This window comes from Salmo trutta, chromosome 13, assembly GCF_901001165.1.
Source record: "Salmo trutta chromosome 13, fSalTru1.1, whole genome shotgun sequence".
Taxonomy (NCBI): domain Eukaryota; kingdom Metazoa; phylum Chordata; class Actinopteri; order Salmoniformes; family Salmonidae; genus Salmo; species Salmo trutta.
The window spans coordinates 82627568-82649984 of NC_042969.1; positions in this window are offsets into that span (position 1 = coordinate 82627568).

Sequence of the window (22417 nt, forward strand, 5' to 3'; positions counted from 1 at the left end):
TCTTGTGTTTTGTTTTTCTTCGTTTGCTGTTTTTCAGCTTGTGTTGTCAGAGTTGAACGTTTGTCTGTTGCATCACACACACACACAGACACAGACACACACACACACACACACACACACACACACGCACGCACGCACGCACGCACGCACGCACGCACACACACACACAGTTGCATACAAATACTTTGCACTGCACCAATGTCTTTTGTGATGACAAGCACCATAAAGTCAACCAATGAACGTTTTCAAATTGTCACGGTTTCTCCTCTGCTCTCTGCCACACTGGCCGTTCTGTAAAGAGCATTCTACAAAATGGCTGCCATGCATCTCTGGTATAAGTGGGTGCTCCTCATTGATAGTGGATGAGGTAAATATCCTAAACTTAATTTAAAAACCCTACTCAAAAGTGTTCAGTTTTCATCACAACCCTCACAAGAGGCTGAGAAGCATCTGATAAACCAATCTGAATTACTTCATTCGTCCTTCATAGTTCCCCCCCCCATTTAAAAAAAAAATCTTAGTTGTTGAAGTTTATCGAAATACGTGCATGCGGAGCTACAAAACAAGTGGAATACTAACTCACCTTACTAACATCAGTCCGCTTTAGAGATGTGAAAGCATCAGAGAGACCTATCCAATTCAGTTTCATCAGAGTCCAACAGAACCTAATTTCAGCCTCCAAATTGAGCATAGGTACAATGAGCATCAGGGCATATGGCAGCAGTTTATTTTGGGCTCCTAGCAAATACTAGTTTGGAGACGATGAAACAGTTGGTGGTGTTTCACCAGCATTGCACTTTACATGGCTGCTTTTTGATTGACAGGGTTATAAATATCCATAAATAGGGGAAATGGGATTAAGGCTGTGGCTGAAATGACATTTTGTCAGTCGGTTATTGTCATGCAAATGACTGACGGTCTCAAGGTAATTGACCGTTAATTAACATAAACATGTTTAGCATCTCTAAACCTCTGGAACGTTTTTAAAAAAACACCATCAAATGATCCATTATTATTTTTGGTGGGTCTAATAGGATCCTCCTGTTTATAGTGGCAACCTTCAAAACTATGCTTTCACAATGCTCGAGAAAGGAATGAAGGAGAGAGAGGAGATGAAATCGCAAGGTGGTGAAATATTCTGTAGCTAAAGGTAATGTGTCAGCCTATTAATTATCTAAATATATTACTAGGCTATTCAAAATAAAATCGAAATGCACTATATTGTATAACGTAACAATCATCATTTTAATGACATTTGTTTTATTGGGCTCATATACAGGCCTATGCCGATGCATCAGCTCTAATATGGTTGTGGGTGTTTTGAATGAATCATCACCTTAGAAAGCGTTGTCCATTTCCTGATGTTAGGCTTTGAAACAACATCCACTATGACCATGTTTTACACTGTGTTTCAACCTGCTGTTGAACTTCTTTCTTCAAATTGATCATCACAGTGAGGTGAGTTTCAAAAGCAGGATACTGTTTAATGATGAGTGTTTTGATGTGATTTTAGATTGCATTTGCATTGATGTCAGAGTGGTTAGAGGAACAAAACAGGCCTGAGTACAAGGTCATTAGTATATGATGGAGGGACAATAGAGGCCAGAGTACCAGGACATTAGGACCTGATGGAGGGACAATAGAGGCCTGATTACGAGGCCATTAGGACCTGATGGAGGGACAATAGAGCCCTGAGTACCAGGCCGTTAGGACCTGATGGAGGGACAATAGAGCCCTCAGTACCAGGCCATTAGGACCTGATGGAGGGACAATAGAGCCCTGAGTACCAGGCCATTAGGACCTGATGGAGGGACAATAGAGCCCTGAGTACCAGGCCATTAGGACCTGATGGAGGGACAATAGAGCCCTGGGTACCAGGACATTAGGACCAGATGGAGGGACAATAGAGCCCTGAGTACCAGGACATTAGGACCAGATGGAGGGACAATAGAGCCCTGAGTACCAGGACATTAGGACCAGATGGAGGGACAATAGAGCCCTGGGTACCAGGACATTAGGACCTGATGGAGGGACAATAGAGCCCTGGGTACCAGGACATTAGGACCTGATGGAGGGACAATAGAGCCCTGGGTACCAGGACATTAGGACTTGATGGAGGGACAATAGAGCCCTGGGTACCAGGCCATTAGGACTTGATGGAGGGACAATAGAGCCCTGAGTACCAGGCCATTAGGATCTGTGGTCGTTAGCAAGTTGGGTACTACCAAAGCATGTCCGGAGTGCGTAAGAGGAGAATACCGTGACTCAGTAATTATGTGGAATTTGACTGCGGTCATGACCCATGACTGCCGGTGTGGCGGTAATACGGTAACCCCGCAACAGCCCCTAGTGGGATCACATTAGATGGGAGAAATAGTCCGTCTGTCCATCTGTCCGTCCGTCTATTTTAAAGCCTCTCTGGTGCAGGCGTTCCGCTAGCGACCCACCTCGACAACATCCGGTGAAATTGCAGAGCGCCAAATTCAAACTACAGAAATAGTAATTAATAAACATTCAGAAAAAATACAAGTGCATTCACAAGAGTCCCAGGTACACAATAAATGTTTGTTTTGTTCGATAAAGTCCCACTTTATATCCCAAAAACTCTGTTTTGTTGGCGCGTTTTGTTCAGTAATCCACTGGCTCAAACGTGGTCAAAACATGCAGACGCATACATCCTAATAGTACCGGTAAAGTTCGTCTAAACATGTCAAACGATGTTTATAATTAATCCTGAGGTTGTCAATTGTCTAAATAATTGATAATATTTCAACCGGACAATAGCGTATTCAATAGAAAGGAAAAACAACGAAGGGCAGCACTAGGTCACGTGCGCAAACCAGCACGGCATGATTCTACAGTCCACTGACAGAAAGGTCTCATTCTTCTTCATTTTTCAGAAAACAAGCCTGAAACAATGTCTAAGGACTGTTGACATCTATTGGAAGCCATGGGAACTGCAATCTGGGTCCTAACCCATTAGATACTCTGTAGGCATTCAATTGAAAACTACCCACATAAAAGAAGAAAAAACACTTCCTGGATGGATTTTTCACAGGTTTTCACCTACCATATCAGTTCTGTTATACTCACAGACATTATTGTAACAGTTTTGGAAACTTTAGAGCGTTTTATATCCAAATCTACCAATTATATTGCATATCCTAGCTTCTGGGCCTGAGTAACAGGCAGTTTAATTTGGGCACGCTTCTCATCCAGATGTCGAAATACTGCCCCCAATCCATAAGAAGATATCCTCACTCTGGCTGGATTCCAATAGGAATTACACATCACTTGTGACTTGCAGGCTTGACTTGGCCTGTAAACCAGTCATTTCAGACCACTGTGTTAGGGTGTAATTAGGCCTTCAAGTAAGGGCCTTATGAGGCATCTATTGTCATATAGAGTTTTGATTTTAAGGACAACATATTCACTTAGACACTCACTTGGTGAAGGTTACAGGACTGAGAGCCACTGAATACAGAAACCATGTCTCTGTCGCTAAAAAATACAGTCATGGGTGGTAACTACAATTGACTCGAAAGGCACACTGGATAATATGCAAATAAGGTAGAATGAATCTCAAGAAGAAATGTATGTTTACTCAACCTAAAATTCAAAGTTGAGTGAACATTCAATTCAACGTGAGAATGTAAGTGGTTCGACTAAATGATGAGCAAACTCACAATCCTTTTGCCGCTGGTTGCCTTAAAATTACACGTTGAATCAAACGGATTTTATTTCACAACGTGGTGATTCACGCTAATAAACTGAGTTCATGCGGTTCATCTCTGAGTCCCTCTGCTTGACGTTGTCACACATTAGTCACATCAGCCTCGGGGTCAAGAAATAGCCGGAATTAGACCCTGTCATCTCCACAGTCTTCAGCTGCTCATTAGAGGGAGGAAGGAGGGAATTTACACCTTAACACTTCTCTATCCATGGGGAGAACAGGTGACCAAAGGAGGGAGAGAGAGAGAGAGAGAGAGAGAGAGAGAGAGTGAGAGAGAGAGAGAGAGAGAGAGAGAGAGAGAGAGAGAGAGAGAGAGAGAGAGAGAGAGAGAGAGAGAGAGAGAGAGAGATAGAGAGAGAGAGGAGAGAGAGAGAGAGAGAGAGAGAGAGAGAGAGAGAGAGAGAGAGAGAGAGAGAGAGAGAGAGAGAGAGAGAGAGAGAGAGAGAGAGAGAGACCTAAACAGGAAGTACACAGTGGCAGAATACAGTGCCTTGCAAAATTATTCACCCCCTTTGCGTTTTTCCTATTTTGTTGCATTACAACCTGTAATTTAAATTGATTTTTATGTGGATTTCATGTAATGGACATACACAAAATAGTCCAAATTGGTGAAGTGAAATAAAAAAAAATGCAAAAAAATGCAAAACGGAAAAGTGGTGTGTGCATATGTATTCACCCCCTTTGCTATGAAACCCTTAAATAAGATCTGGTGCAACCAATTACCTTCAGATGTCACATTTCTGAATTTAAATTTAAATGTCTCTGAATGGCCTAGTCAAAGCCCAGACATCAATCTAATTGAGATTCTGTGGTATGACTTAAAGATTGCTGTACACCAGCAGAACCCATCCAACTTGAAGGAGCTGGACAAAAAATCCCAATGGCTAGATGTGCCAAGCTTATAGAGACATATCCCAAGAAACTTGCAGCGGTAATTGCTGCAAAAGTTGGCTCTAGAAAGTATTGACTTTGGGGGGGTGAATAGTTATGCACGCTCAAGTTTTCAGTATTTTTGTATTATTTCTTGTTTGTTTCACAATAAAAAATATTTTGCATCTTCAAAGTGGTAGGCATGTTGTGTAAATCAGATGATACAAACCCCCCAAAAATCTATTTTAATTCCAGGTTGTAAGGCAACAAAATAGGAAAAATGCCACAGGGGGTGAATACTTTTGCAAGCCACTTTACCTGACTTCTGTGACTGACCCAAAATTAAGGACATCTTTGACTATGTACAGACTCAGTGAGCATTGCCTTGCTATTGAGAAAGGCCGCCGAAGGCAGACCTGGCTCTCAAGAGAAGACAGGCTATGTACTTATTCTACTGCACTTCCTAACCTCCTGCTGAAACCATATAAGAGACACATATTTCCCTCAGATTACACAGACCCACAAAGATTTGGAGAAAAAAACATTCAATTGAAATTTAAAGAGACAAAGAGAGAGAAGGGAGGAGAGAGAGAGAGAGGAATGAAGAATAAAAGTTCACTGAAGCAGCATTGAATTTAAGAAATAGGTCTCCCTTCTTTGCTAATCCTAATACAATCACAGCAGTTTCCTACCCTGCTCTCCTGTGTAGAGGGACTCTAGACTCCCCTGTTATCTCTCTCTATCCCTCACGTATAAAGGACATTTACAGTATGCAGCCTACTCCACTTTCACCCTTGAGTTGCTCTTCTATAGAGGGACAGTGCGTGTGACAGCCAAGAGGGGACATGTATCTAATGAGTCAGTGTCTTTTCCAGTTCTCTGGCAAGAGGAGAGCAGAGAGGGATGCATCAGAGACCTCCTGAATGGGTCCGGCGTATTGCTTAGTGATTTATCTGTGGCTACACGGAGATGGCCAGCTAGTTAAGGTGTTAATTATCATTCACATGAACACTCATCTCCCCCTCTAACGGTTTCTTTATCCCCGCTCTCTGTCCTGACTCCACCACTCTGCCTGCTCCCCCTCTCTGTTCCTACTCCCCCTCTCTGTTCCCACTGCCCCTCTCTGTTCCTACTCCCCCTCTCTGTTCCCACTGCCCCTCTCTGTTCCTACTCCCCCTCTCTGTTCCCACTGCCCCTCTCTGTTCCTACTCCCCCTCTCTGTTCCCACTGCCCCTCTCTGTTCCTACTCCCCCTCTCTGTTCCCACTGCCCCTCTCTGTTCCTACACCCCTTCTCTGTCCTGACTGCCCCTCTCTGTTCCTACTGCCCCTTTCTGTCCTGACATCCCCTCTCTGTTCCTACACCCCCTCTCTGTTCCTACTGCCCCTCTCTGTTCCTACACCCCTTCTCTGTCCTGACTTCCCTCTCTGTTCCTACACCCCCTCTCTGTTCCTACGCCCCCTCTCTGTTCCTACACCCCCTCTCTGTTCCTACGCCCCCTCTCTGTTCCTACTGCCCCTCTCTGTCCTGACTTCCCCTCTGTTCCTACTGCCCCTCTCTGATCCTACACCCCTTCTCTGTCCTGACTTCCCCTCTCTGTTCCTACTGCCCCTCTCTGTCCTGACATCCCCACTCTGTTCCTACGCCCCCTCTCTGTTCCTACTGCCCCTCTCTGTCCTGACTTCCCCTCTGTTCCTACACCCCCTCTCTGTTCCTACACCCCTTCTCTGTCCTGACTTCCCCTCTCTGTTCCTACGCCCCCTCTCTGTTCCTACTGCCCCTTTCTGTCCTGACATCCCCTCTCTGTTCCTACTGCCCCTCTCTGTTCCTACACCCCATCTTTGTCCTGACTTCCCCTCTCTGTTCCTTCTCCCCCTCTCTGTTCCTACTGCCCCTCTCTGTTCCTACTTCCCCTCCCTGTTCCCATTCCCCCTCACTGTTCCTACTCTCCCTCTCTGTTCCTTCTCCCCTTCTCTGTCCTGACTCCTCCTCTCTGTCCTGATTATCGACCTCACACCCTCCTCTCTCCTCTCTCTATCTACCTTCTCCTCTCCTCTCTCCATCTACCTTCTCCTCTCCTCTCTCTGTCTACCTTCTCCTTTCCTCTCTCCATCTACCTTCTCCTCTCCTCTTTCCATCTACCTTCTCCTCTCCTCTCTCATCTACATTCTCCTCTCCTCTCTCCATCTAACTTTTCCTCTCCTCTCTACTGCTCCTCTCCTCTCTCCATCTACCTGCTCCTCTCCTCTCTCCATCTACCTTCTCCTCTCCTCATCTAACTTCTCCTCTCCTCTCTCCATCTACCTTCTCTCCTCTCTCCATCTACCTTCTCCTCTCCTCTCTCCATCTACCTCTCCTCTCCTCTCTCCATCTACCTGCTCCTCTCCTCACTCCATCTACCTTCTCCTCTTTCTATCTACCTTCTCCTCTCCTCTCTACTTCCTCCCTCCTCTCCTCTCTCTATCTTCTTCCTCTCTCCTCTCCTCTCTCTATTTCTTTCCCCCCTCCCTCTCTACAACTATGAGTGTTTACATAAAAATAGTACTGTTACCCAAACGCATAGGGTCAATACCAACACTGAACTATCTGTCTCTGTGGAATGCTCTCTGCTATTCTGCACCCCTGAGTAGAGAAATGCATCACATTTCCAGGCGTGTACAGCATCAAAAAGTCAATAAGACTTTTGTAGTATGTTTTTACCATTACATCTGAATCCGAAGCGAAAGGAACTCAACACAGCAGGACCCCAGAGTCCAAAGAGTATCGTCTCTTCTCCTTTAACCAAACACTGCATCTGCATGATTATCGATGGCTCTGCCATCCTCTCTTGTGTATAAATGGGAACACAACAGCCCTGAATGCCAATGAGCTCAGTCTGCTAACACACGTAAATTTACCTGTGAAGGAAAGATTGATCAAATTAAAAAGTTAATAAAAAAATTGAATTCTCCTCATCTCATCCTGGCGTTTGAAGACAGAGAATATATAGCAAATACAGTTGAAGTTAGGGGAGGCTTGCAAGCTGATGAACACCATCCCAACCGTGAAGCACGGGGGTGTCAGCATCATGTTGTGGGGGTGCTTTGCTGCAGGAGGACTGGTGCACTTTACAAAATAGATGGCTTCATGTGGAAGGAAAATTATGTGGCTATATTGAAGCAACATCTCAAGACATCAGTCAGGAAGTTAAAGCTTGGTTGCAAATGGGTCTTCCAAATGGACAATGACACCAATCATACTTCCAAAGTTGTGAAAAAATGGCTTAAGGACAATAAAGTCAAGGTATTGGAGTGGCCAACACAAACCCTGACCTCAATCCTATAGAACATTTGTGGGCAGAACTGAAAAAGTGTGTCCGAGCGAGGAGGCCTACAAACCTGACTCAGTTACTCCAGCTCTGTCAGGAGGAATGGGCCAAAATTAACCCAACTTATTGTGGGAAGGTTGTGAAATGCTACCCAAAACGTTTGACCCAAGTTAAACAATTTAAAGGCAATGCTACCAGAAACGAATTGAGTGTATGTAAACTTCTGACCCACTGGGAATGTGATGAAAGAAATAAAAGCTAAAATAAATAATGCTCTCTTCTATTATTCTGACATTTCACATTCTTAAAATAAAGTGGTGAACCTAACTGACCTAAAACAGGCAATTTTTACTTGGAATAAATGTCAGGAATTGTGAAAAACTGAGTTTAAATGTACTTGGCTAAGGTGTATGTAAACTTCCGTCTTCAACTGTAAATGTAAATCAAGTGATGATGAGTTAAAAAAAAAGGTGGGCGCGTCATGTGTAATTACAGGTGGTAAATATTCTGTGATAATTTGAGCAGATTAAATACATTCCCAGATTAGTATTTCCTGTCTCTGTCATGTGTGTAAGAATTTGGCGAAATGAAATAGTTTTGGAGAGTGAACTCAGTGGGTTGGTATCTGGTGGAGAGTGAAGTCAGTAGTTTGGCATCTGGTGGAGAGTGAAGTCAGTAGGTTGGCATCTGGTGGAGAGTGAACTCAGTAGGTTGGCATATGGTGGAGAGTGAAGTCAGTAGTTTGGCATCTGGTGGAGAGTGAAGTCAGTAGTTTGGCATCTGGTGGAGAGTGAAGTCAGTAGGTTGGCATCTGATGGAGAGTGAACTCAGTGGGTTTGCATCTGATGGAGAGTGAACTCAGTACTTTGGCATCTGATGGAGAGTGAACTCAGTAGGTTGGTATCTGATGAAGTGTGAACTCAGTAGCTTGGCATCTGAGGGAGAGTGAACTAAGTTGGTTGGCATCTGATGGAGAGTTCACTCAGTAGGTTGACATATTGTGCCACCACTAAAAATAGGAGATGGGGAGAGAGAAAAAGAGAAAAATACAGAATAGAGAAAGATTGAAGGGCTCCACTAAGTTGGCAAAAACAGTGGTGTAGATCTCTGGCCATGATGACACTGATGAGAGAGAGAGAGAGAGAGAGAGAGAGAGAGAGAGAGAGAGAGGATATTCTCAGCAGAAAAGAACATCTATTTATTAAGATGACTTTGATATGAGTGTAGTTATCATTATGACATGTCCACAAGCCATGTAAACAATAGATAGAACACATACAAGAGATATCAGATGGGAGTTCAAACAGGAGTGTGTGTGTGTGTCTGTTTCTGTGTGTGTTTCTGTGTGTGTTTCTGTGTGTGTTTCTGTGTGTGTTTCTGTGTGTGTGTGTGTGTGTGTGTGCGTGTTTCTGTGTGTGTTTCTGTGTGTGTGTGTGTGTGTGTGTCTGTTTCTGTGTGTGTTTCTGTGTGTGTGTGTGTGTGTGTGTGTCTGTTTCTGTGTGTGTTTCTGTGTGTGTGTGTGTGTGTGTGTGTGTGTGTGTGTGTTTCTGTGTGTGTTTCTGTGTGTGTGTGTGTGTGTGTGTGTGTGTGTGTTTCTGTGTGTGTTTCTGTGTGTGTGTGTGTGTGTGTGTGTGTGTGTGTGTGTGTGTGTGTCTGTTTCTGTGTGTGTTTCCGTGTGTGTGTGTGTGTGTCTGTTTCTGTGTGTGTTTCTGTGTGTGTGTGTGTGTGTGTGTGTTTCTGTGTGTGTGTGTGTGTGTGTGTGTGTGTGTGTGTGTGTGTGTGTGTGTGTGTGTGTGTGTGTGTGTGTGTGTGTGTGTGTGTGTGTGTGTGTGTGTGTGTGTGTGTGTGTGTGTGTGTCTGCGTGTTTCTCTGGTTTTCCTCAGGAGTTTACATAGGAGACAAGGACTTGCTGGTAATTTATTTCAGTTTGTGTGATTTATACCTCGTTAGCCGCTTGCTACTGTTACAACCAATTACTAGAGTGACAAGAACGCTATCCCCAGTACACAGAGAGGACAGCAGGCCCCAAGGTATACACACTATATGTTTCCAAAAGTATGTGGACACCGGCTTGTCAAACATCTCATCACAAAATCATGGGCATTAATGTGGAGTTGGTCCCCCCTTTGCTGCTATAAAACAGCCACGACAAAACAAAAATGTCACAAAATGTCATCATAATATATGGCCAAACTGTTACGAACTGTTTCGACTGGGAAGCAAGCGGACGCCTTTATACTACTGACAACATGTCAGCTATATTTGGTCTGCAGTGGTTATTGAAAACATAAATACATTTGCTCAATGAGCACTTGTTGTCTGTCAAATGCATCGTTACAGTCGTTGGTTAGCTAGCTAGCGAATTTGAGCTTTGTTAGCATAGACATGACATCAGCCAAAACACCTTATAACAAGACATGGCATCAAGAGCTGGCTGAAATAAGCCAGCTACGATTCCCCACATGGCGGCTTTGTGTCATCGTTGCTCGTTATCTGACCATTCGGAATCATAACAACGCGTGCTTGCGGCCACATCGACAGCCTCGCATCATTTTCCTGACGTTGTTAACAAACCCGTCTATGCAGTCAAACCCATTGTCACTTCCTGATTTGAGTGAAGTAGGAAGGCAGAAGCCTTGACTGCATGGATTGGTCAGACATATTTGGTAACTAGGAAACTGTTTATAGTTTAGTCACTGCATAAAAGTAAGAGTTTACCGAAAAATTTAAAGGATATTCTATAATCATTGACGTCCAAGAAACAAACAATTTCTAAGGGTTACTTTTATATATTCATCACGCCTGGATTAATTGGATGGTTGCTTATCTGAGCATGACTTTATTCAATCACACTAGTGGCAGAGTTGTGATGTGTGTTCTGCCATGGTTTCACATCGTGAGTGCAGGAGTTACATACTCAGCCTTTCTTCTGACATACAAAATAAACTAATACAAATAAATAGCTGACTGTATAAACAAGAAAGAAGAGGTGGAAAGCCTCCCTGTGTGTGTCTGAAAGCCCCAGTCAGAGTTAAAGACTAAAAGTGATCTGGACAGGGTTTGTTTCTAGTAATCAAGGATAAATCTGTGTGCTCTTTTTCTCCTTTGCAGGGCGGGAGTAAATAAGTGATGCTAAGTGTTTGTGCGTGTGTGTTTACGTGTTCACTTGCATGCCTTCGTGCACCCATGAGTGCCCGTCTGTGTGTTACATTAATACCGGAAGCAATCAGACAGATTTGATCTGACATGGTTTACAATACTTCTAAAGAGTCTCTGGTTGTACTGTAATGGAAGTGTGGCTGTGCGAACATGCGTGTGTGTGTGTGTGTGTGTGTGTGTGTGTTTGTGTTTCTGTGGTTTCTGACATACAGTAAGAGATCAGCTGGTCAGGTACTCACGTCTCTTCTCCACCCTCTATCTCCACTTTTTACCTCACGTCTCTTCTCCACCCTCTGTCTCTGCTTTCCACTTCACGTCTCTTCTCCACCCTCTGTCTCCACTCTACTTCCCACTTCATGTCTCTTCTCCACCCTCTGTCTCCACTCTACTTCCCACTTCATGTCTCTTCTCCACCCTCTGTCTCCACTCTACTTCCCACTTCATGTCTCTTCTCCACCCTCTGTCTCCACTCTACTTTCTACTTCACGTCTCTTCTCCACCCTCTGTCTCCACTCTACTTTCCACTTCATGTCTCTTCTCCACCCTCTGTCTCCACTTTCTACTTCATGTCTCTTCTCCACCCTCTGTCTCCACTTTCTACTTCACGTCTCTTCTCCACCCTCTGTCTCTGCTTTCTACTTCATGTCTCTTCTCCACCCTCTGTCTCCACTTTCTACTTCACGTCTCTTCTCCACCCTCTGTCTCCACTTCCCACTTCACGTCTCTTCTCCACCCTCTGTGTATTTTTCACCCTGGTGCCATCAGCAACACTGCTACTACTGGATTTTTACTAAACACTCCCTCAGACTGACACCTGTCAATCAAACCTGCAAGGCAACATAGCAGAGACATGCCTCCTGACCCGGTCTGATGGACCGGTCTGATGGACCCGGTCTGATGGACATGCCTCCTGACCCGGTCTGATGGACATGCCTCCTGACCCGGTCTGATGGACCCGGTCTGATGGACCCGGTCTGATGGACATGCCTCCTGACCCGGTCTGATGGACCCGGTCTGATGGACCCGGTCTGATGGACATGCCTCCTGACCCGGTCTGATGGACCGGTCTGATGGACATGCCTCCTGACCCGGTCTGATGAAAAGACATTAAAACCAGACGGTGGAATTCCAGCTTAGTGACAAACAGCCTGAGAATCAGCAGCTCATGTAAAATACTGTGGCCTCCCTCCATCTCCCCCAGACAAAGTCTCTGCTGAGCCTGAACTGCTGGTCTGGGAAGATGGAGGAGAAGGAAGACACACACACACACACACACTGTACACTTATCCCCCCCGTCCACGTCCACGTCCACCTAGCTCAGATCTGGGTTAAATCCCCTAATTCCCTTTGTCCCCGATTCCTGTCTGGGCTGAGAGGGAGTAGCTTAGCTGTCTTAGTGGCTGCATCCCAAACAGGCTTTGGGTTGTTCACTACTGTAATACCACCCAGAGGTTCCCACGGTTCTGCCACTCCTACAATAACTAGGGAATTATTTGGGGGGGTTAAGGAGCTTCCAATAATGATTAATGACAATTTTATTTTCATGACTTGTATTAACAGATTTTGAAAATAACATTGTTCTCAAAATTCACAGAAAAATATATAATACTACAATATTGCAATACTACAATACTACAATACTCTAAAACTCTAAATCTACAATACTACAATACTACACTACTATGATGCTTTAATACTACAATACTCGAATACTCTAAAATTCTAATGATCTAATGCTCTAATACTACAATACTACAATACTCTAATACTACAATATTCTAATATAATTATCCGCCGAAATTGTTGCAACCCCTATTACTAGCCTGTTCAACCTTTCTTCGTATCGTCTGAGATCCCCAAAGATTGGAAAGCTGCCGCGGTCATCCCCCTGTTCAAAGGGGAGACACTCTAGACCCAAACTGTTATACACCTATATCAATCCTGCCCTGCCTTTCTAAAGTCTTCGAATGCCAAGTGTCCTGCTAGCGGGACAACTTCCGGTGAAACTGGAGGGCGAGCAATAAATAATCATAAATATTACGGATTTTACATTTTTATGTACATATACGTGTCTTATATTGGCTGAAAGCTTAAATGCGTGTTCATCTAACTGCACTGTCTGATTTACAGTAGTTATTACAGTGAAAACATGCCATGCGATTGTTTGAGGATGTCGCCCCACATCAAAATATTTTTCCACCGGCACAGGTTTCATACATTCACATATAACGATAAAATATTCAGTTACTTTTTGAAAACCTTCCTCTGATTTGTCATCCAAAGTGTCCCAGCTATAACATGTAGTGTCGTTTTGTTAGATAAAATCCTTCTTTATATCCCAAAATGTCTGTTTAGTTGGCACCATCGATTTGAGTAATCAACTCGTTCAACTTACAGAGAAAGGAATCCGAAAATCTACCCCTAAACTTTGTTTCAACAAGTCAAAGTCCGTTTTTATTTACCCCTCAGATACCCTAAAATGTAATCAAAATATAACATTTGTTACCGAATGAAGTATGTTCAATAGGAAACAAATTTTAGCAGCTGCGTAATGTCTTTGTGGCGTGCGCAAACACACATTTCCCTCTGTGTCCCTCTACTAAAACTGTTATTTCTAATTAGTTTTTGAAGTTACAAGCCTTGAACATAGACTGCTGAAACCCCGTGGAAGCCAAAGGAATTGCATCAAGGGAGCTATGTTTCAATATGACATTTCTCTTGAATTTGGTTTTTCACTGGATTTTTTCCTACCATATATTTTGTGTTATATTCTCCTACATTATTTAAAAATGTCTCTAAACTTCAAAGTGTTTTCTTTCCAACAGTACCAATTATATGCATATCCTGACTTCAGGGCCTGAGCTACAGGCAGTTTACTTTGGGCACGTCATTCAGGCAGGAAGTGGAGAGAAATGGGGTCTAGCCCTAAGAAGTTAACAAACAGATCATCGAAAATTTCGAATCCCACCGTACCTTCTCCACTATGCAATCTGGTTTCCGAGCTGGTCATGGGTTCACCTCAGCCACGCTCAAGGTCCTAAACGTTATTTATCAAAACCGCTATCGATAAAAGACAGTACTGTGCAGCCGTCTTCATCGACCTTGCCAAAGTCTTCGACTCTGTCAATCATCACATTCTTATCGGGCAGACTCAATAGCCTTGGTTTCTCAAATGACTGCCTCGCCTGGTTCACCAACTACTTCTCTGATAGAGTTCAGTGTGTCAAATCGGAGGGTCTGTTGTCCTGACCTCTGGCAGTCTCTATAAGGGTGCCACAGTGTTCATTTCTCGGGACGACTCTTTTCTCTGTATACATCAATGATGTCGTTCTTGCTGCTGGTGATTCTCTGATCCACCTCTACGCAGACAACACCATTATGTTAACATCTGGCCCTTCTTTGGACACTGTGTTATCAAACCTCCAAATGAGCTTCAATGCCATACAACACTCCGTTCGTGGCCCCTAACAACATTTAAATGCCAGCAAAACTAAATGCATGCTCTTCAACCAATTGCTGCCTGCACCCGCCCGCCCGACTAGCATCACTACTCTGGACGGTTCTGACTTAGAATATGTCGACAACTCCAAATACCTAGGTGTCTGGTTAGACTGTAAACTCTCCTTCTAGATTCACATTAAGCATCTCCAATCCAAAATTAAATATAGAATTGGCTTCCTATTTAGCAACAAATCCTCCTTCACTCATGCTGCCAAACATACCCTTGTAAAAAAGACTATCCTACCGATCCTTGACTTTGGCGATGTAATTTACAAAATAGCCTCCAACTACTCAGCAAACTGGATGTAGTCTATCGCAGTGCCATCCGTTTTGTCACCAAAGCCCCATATTCTACCCACCACTGCGACCTATATGCTCTCGTTTGCTTGCCTTCGCTACATATTCATCGCCAAACCCACTGGCTCCAGGTCATCTAGAAGTCTTTGCTAGGTAAAGCCCCACCTTATCTCAGCTCACTGGTCACCATAGCAACACCCACCATAGCACGCGCTCCAGCAGGTATATTTCACTGGTCATCCCCAAAGCCAAAACTTATTTTGGCCACCTTTCCTTCCAGTTCTCTGCTGCCAATGGCTGGAACAAATTGCAAAAATCACTGAAGCTGGAGACTCATATCTCCCTCTCTAACTTTAAGCATCAGCTGTCAGAGCAGCTTACCGATCACTGTACACAGCCAATCTGTAAATAGCACACCCAACTACCTCATCCCCATATTGTATTTATCTTCTTGCTCTTTTGCACCCCAGTATTTCTAATTGCACATCATCATCTGCTCATCTATCACTCCAGTGTTAATGCTAATTTTTAATTATTTCGACTCTGTGGCCTATTTACTGCCTTAACGAGAGTCTTGTCTTTAAAATGGTGTAAAATAGTCATATGTTTGAGAAATTGAAGTTATAGCATTTTTGAGGTATTTGTATTTCGCGCCACGAGATTCCACTGGCTGTTGACTAGGGTGGGACGCTAGCCCAGGGAAGTTAACTCCCTACTCTTCTACATTTGCACACACTGTACATAGATTTTTCTATTGTGTTATTAACGGTACGTTTGTTTATCTGTAACTCTGTGTTGTTGTTTTTGTCGCACTGCTTTGCTTTACCTTGGCCAGGTCACAGTTTTAAATGAGAACTTGCTTTCAACTGGCCTACCTGGTTAAATAAAGGTGAAATAAATAAAAAATATTAAATAAAATACTACAATACTACAATACTCTAAAACTATATTACTCTAAGACTCTAATGTTCTAAAACGACAATACTATAATACTACAATACGTGCTTTATTGGTGTATTTTGCACAGCAATTTTTAATTACTGCTGACACAGCACCCAACCTGACACCCAACCTGACACCCATCCTGCTACCCAACCTGACACCCATCCTGCTACCGATCTTGACACCCAACCTGACACCCATCCTGCTACCCAACCTGACACCCATCCTGACACCGATCTTGACACCCAACCTGACACCCATCCTGCTACCCAACCTGACACCCATCCTGACACCCATCCTGACACCCATCCTGCTACCCAACCTGACACCCAACCTGACACCCAACCTGACACCCAACCTGACACCCATCCTGCTACCCATCCTGCTACCCATCCTGACACCCATCCTGACACCCATCCTGACACCCAACCTGACACCCAACCTGACACCCATCCTGACACCCATCCTGACACCCATCCTGACACCAAACCTGACACCCAGCCTGACACCCATCCTGACACCGATCTTGACACCCAACCTGACACCCATCCTGCTACCCAACCTGACACCCATCCTGACACCCATCTTGACACCCATCCTGCTACCCAACCTGACACCCAACCTGACACCCAACCTGACACCCATCCTGCTACCCATCCTGACACCCAACCTGACACCCAGCCTGACACCCATCCTGACAGGGAGTGGCTGCCGATCATTCCCTGGCCGCCGGATCACTCTGTGTGTCTGTGTGTCTGTGTGTCTGTGTGTGTGTGTGTGTGTGTGTGTGTGTGTGTGTGTGTGTGTGTGTGTGTGTGTGTGTGTGTGTGTGTGTGTGCGTGACAGAGATGGATGGTGTTTATAGTACAAAACCTAAAGGTAAATGCCACACCTGTCTGTCATTCCACGCCTGCTCTTCCTGACACACTAGGTCTGACAGCCTGGCATTTACACACCTCACTCACCTGACACACACACACACACACACACACACACACACACACACACACACAGACACACAGACACACACGCGAACACACAAACAAACACACACACACACACTCACACACAAACACACAAACACACCTTATATATCCTCATATTGATAAACACCCCTCTGTTTTCAGAATGTTGAGGCTTTATTCACAATGTTTGTGTAATGTCTACTGAGATCTCTGTTTAGGATGAACAAGGCATCTAGGATGTCACATGTCGATGTACAGGAAGGAGATTCATCTGTCAGCTACATTTCAAACCAGACACGGTGTGCTTTATAGTTTACACCCTGTAGATGCGTATGCCACTGCCCTTCTAAATATTGTCAGCTTATCCCCCATGCTTGTCTCTTTCTGTTAGTCACCAAACATCGCGCAGGCCTCAATAATACAGATCAGCCAATACGTAGCTAACTGGGCCATGGAGGAGGAGGTTTAGAGACAGGAAACATTTTTCACACATACAAACACATACACACACACACACACACACACACTGTCAAACACACACTCACACACACACACACACACACACACACACACACACACACACACACACACACACACACACACACACACACACACACACACACACACACACCGAGACTGAGCCTTGGTGGCAGCTGTTGACAGATGTGAAAGACTCTTGTGTGGATGTTCTTCATTTGAGATCCTGGGGGTTAGGGTTATGGTTTGGGTTAGGGATAGGGTTAGGAATTTCTCTCTCTCTCTCTCTCTTCCCTCTTTTCTCTCTCTCTCTCTCTCTCTCTCTCTCTCTCTCTCTCTCTCTCTCTCCATTTCTGTAGTGCAGAATTTCTAACAGTTCTGGGGAAGCTTCAGACCACAAACTGAAACTAAATCACGCACATACACACACACACACACATATACACACACGCGCGCACGCAAGCACACACACACACACACACACACACACACACACACACACACACACACACACACACACACACACACACACACACACACACACACACGGTGAAGCATGCTCCATGCCAGCGCCAAGGCAACCAGAAGGCTCTAGGCCAGAACTATGAAAGAGGGAACGCCAGAGAGACAGGAGATGAGTGTGAAATTACCAAAGTCAGCGAACATGGACCAGGGAGAAAGAAGAGAGGGAGGAGGGAGAGAGAAAGAGGAGGGAGAGAGGGAGAGGGAGGAGGGAGGGAGAGAGAGAGACAAGAGGGAGGAGGGAGGGAGGGAGGGAGAGAAGGAGGAGGGAGGGAGAGAGAGAGAAGAGAGAGGGAGAGAGAGAGAGATGCTCAGCAGTAGGCTGTTTTGTGGTTGTATGCCAGAGATCATTGTGTGTGAGAGATTGTCATGGTAAGGCTGCCAGCAGGAGAAATATATACTTGCGTGTGCAATAGACTAGAGGAGAGAGAAATAGGAGAACCAAGAGAGTGGTTTGTTAAGTGTAGCCAAACTACACTGGACACGTAGTGTATGCCTAGCTCAAGAGGGTTTTATTTTGTACTGGGTGAAACAGATCCACTGTGGTCAATGAGAGGCTGCACTGGCCACACAAACTGCACAGTGAGGCAAGCTCGCTGATGCTGCTGAAGCTCTCTGACGCTGCTGAAGCTCTTTCTCACGCTGCTGAAGCTCTCTCTCACGCTGCTGAATCTCTCTCACGCTGCTAAATCCCTCTCATACTCTCACTCCAGACCTGTCTGCCCTTGACCAGCACAAAAACATCCTGTGGCGTTCTGCATTAGCATCGAATAGCCCCCGTGATATGCAACTTTCAGGGAAGTTAGGAACAAATATACACAGGCAGTTAGAAAAGCTAAGGCTATCTTTTTCAAACAGAAATTTGCATCCAGTAGTACCAACTAAAAAAAAGTTCTGGGACACTGTAAAGTCCATGGAGAATAAGAGCACCTCCTCCCAGCTGCCCACTGCTCTGAGGCTAGGAAACACTGTTACCACCGATAAATCCACTATAATTGAGAATTTCAAGAAGCATTTCTCTACGGCTGGCCATGCTTTCCACCTGGCTACCCAAACCCCGGTCAACTGCCCGGCACCCTCCACAGCAACCCGCCAAAGCTCCCACCATTTCTCCTTCACCCAAATCCAGATAGCTGATGTTCTGAAAGAGCTGCAAAATCTGGACCCCTACAAATCAGCCGGGCTAGACAATCTGGACCCTTTCCTTCTAAAATGATCTGCCGAAATTGTTGCAATCCCTATTACTAGCCTGTTCAACCTCTCTTTCGTGTCGTCTGAGATTCCCAAAGATTGGAAAGCAGCTGCTGTCATCCCCCTCTTCAAAGGAGGGGACACTCTTGACCCAAACTGCTACAGACCTATATCTATCCTACCCTGCCTTTCTAAGGTTTTTGAAAGCCAAGTCAACAAACAGATTACCAACCGATTCGAATCCCACCATACCTTCTCCGCTATGCAATCTGGTTTCAGAGCTGGTCATGGGTGCACCTCAGCCATGCTCAAGGTCCTAAACGATATCGTAACCGCCATCGATAAGAAACAATACTGTGCTGCCGTATTCATTGACCTTGCCAAAGCTTTCGACTCTGTCAATCACCACATCCTCATCGGCAGACTCAATAGCCTTGGTTTCTCAAATGACTGCCTCGCCTGGTTCACCAACTACTTCTCTGATAGAGTTCAATGAGTCAAATCGGAGGGCCTGTTGTCCGGGCCTTTGGTAGTCTCAATGGGGGTGCCACAGTGTTCAATTCTCGGGCTGACTCTTTTCTCTGTATACATCAATGATGTCACCCTTGCTGCTGGTGAGTCTCTGATCCACCTTTACGCAGACGATACCATTCTGTATACTTCTGGCCCTTCTTTGGACACTGTGTTAACAACCCTCCAGACGAGCTTCAATGCCATACAACTCTCCTTCCGTGGCCTCCAACTGCTCCTAAATACAAGTAAAACTAAATGCATGCTCTTCAATCGTGCGCTGCCTGCGCCTGCCCGCCTGTCCAGCATCACTACTCTGGACGGCTCTGACTTAAAATATGTGGACAACTACAAATACCTAGGTTTCTGGTTAGACTGTAAACTCTCCTTCCAGACATCACATCAAACATCTCCAATCCAAAGTTAAATCTAGAATTGGCTTCCTATTTCGCAACAAAGCATCCTTCACTCATGCTGCCAAACATACCCTTGTAAAACTGACCATCCTACCGATCCTCGACTTCGGCGATGTCATTTACAAAATAGCCTCCAATACCCTACTCAACAAACTGGATGCAGACTATCACAGTGCCATCCGTTTTGTCACCAAAGCCCCATATACTACCCACCACTGCGACCTGTACGCTCTCGTTGGCTGGCCCTCGCTTCATACTCGTCGCCAAACCCACGAGACCCTGCTAGGTAAAGTCCCTCCTTATCTCCGCTCACTGGTCACCATAGCAGCACCCACCTGTAGCACGCGCTCCAGCAGGTATATCTCACTGGTCACCCTTAAAGCCAATTCCTCCTTTGGCTGTCTCTCATTCCAGTTCTCTGCTTCCAATGACTGGAACAAACTACAAAAATCTCTGAAACTGTAAACACTTATCTCCCTCACTAGCTTTAAGCACCAGCTGTCAGAGCAGCTCACAGATCACTGCACCTGTACATAGCCCATCTATAATTTAGCCCAAACAAGTACCTCTTCCCCTACTGTATTTATTTATTTATTTATTTTGCTCTTTTGCACCCCATTATTTCTACATTGCACTTTCTTCTACTACAAATCTACCATTCCAATACTTGCTATATTGTATTTACTTTGCCACCATGGCCTTTTTGCCTTTACCTCCCTTATCTCACCTCATTTGCTCAAATTGTATATAAACTTATTTTTCTACTGTATTATTGACTGTATGTTTGTTTTACTCCATGTGTAACTCTGTGTTGTTGTATGTTGTCGAACTGCTTTGCTTTATCTTGGCCAGGTCGCAATTGTAAATGAGAACTTGTTCTCAACTTGCCTACCTGGTTAAATAAAGGTGAAATAAAAAAATAACAAAAATAAAAAATACATTTGCACTCACTGTATATATACTTTTTGTTTTCTTTTCTTCTACTGTATTATTGACTGTATGTTTTGTTTATTCCATATGTAACTCTGTGTTGTTGTATGTGTCGAATTGCTACGCTTTATCTTGGCCAGGTCTCAGTTGCAAATGAGAACTTGTTCTCAACTAGCCTACCTGGTTAAATAAAGGTGAAATAAATAAAATAAATAAATAAATACAAATAAATAAACCACTGCTGAAACGTTCTCACGCTGCTGAAGCTCTCTCTCATGCTACTGAAGCTCTCTCACGCTGCTGAAGCTCTCTCATGCAGCTGAAGCTCTCTCTCACGCTGCTGAAGCTCTCTCTCACACTGCTGAAACTCTTTCACGCTGCTGAAGCTCTCTCATGCTGCTAAAGCTCATTTTTACACTTCAAGTCTATTTAAGACCGACAGCCTGACCCAGGGTGAAATTGCTATAGAAATGACTTCAGTCCCCTCTTGTCTTCTGACACCTCTTCATGCTATCTGTTCTTCTCTGTACTTCACGGTCCAGCAATGCCAATGAAGCTCTCATTGTGTGGTAAATGCTGCCTTCACGTCCATTCTAGCGTGGTCTGATGTAACTCCTCTGCCCTGTGACATTAGAAAGCAGTAGGCTGCAGAGGCATGTACCTGTGGCTTACTGCATCAATAACAGTTTTACACACAGGCCACTCATTTTTTTACACACACCACTGATGCAGTCATCCTTCACATGATATAGATAAAATGTATTGTTACATTTGAATTAAAATGTATAACTTTGTTATTTGTATTTGTTTTACTATTTTCATACCCTTTCCTATATCTACATATTTCTATCTCTCTTTCACTTTTACTTTTGTCTTGTGACGTCTCTCTAATTGTATATTGATCAGCAATAATTTGGTTGAGTCTAAATCTGTGTTGCTTCCACGCTGTTCTAAAGGTTGAAGGCCAAAGGTCAAATGACCTTGCACCTGAATCATTGCTCCACTATAGAGCCCCACAGTGGAGGTGTCATAAAACCCATAAAACCTAGTGGTCAAACAGGGAAATGGTTCCAATTGTTTTTACACCATACATTTTTCCCATAGGGGATTTTAGAAACTCTTAAAATAAGGACTGTCTTCGTGTAGGCTTAACCGTGTAAATCTCTCTCGGACAACGTGACTTTTATCAATATATTGGACTCTATCTACTATCAGATTTGAAAATACAAAACTACAAATCCCTGCAAGCTCCTGCACGTCATCTCGTCATCATGTCCACTGACACCTTTGCTAGCAGGTGTTTAAATTTAAAACTTGAACAAGACATTTCACAGAATTGTCCATTATAAATACATTTTGCCAATGTATTCATTACTACATTTAGTTAGTTAACATTAGATAGTTAAGCAGTGTTGTCCGGATCATCATGGCATTTGTAATTCTTTATGATGGACACATTAGCAGCTAATTAGCATTTAATGGGGGGGGGGGGTAAATACAGGAGAGATTTACATGGTTCTCAAAACGTTAAATCAGGGTAAGCCTACACCAATCACAGCCCTGTTTCTAAAATCCCCTTTGGAATTTTTTTGGGGTGT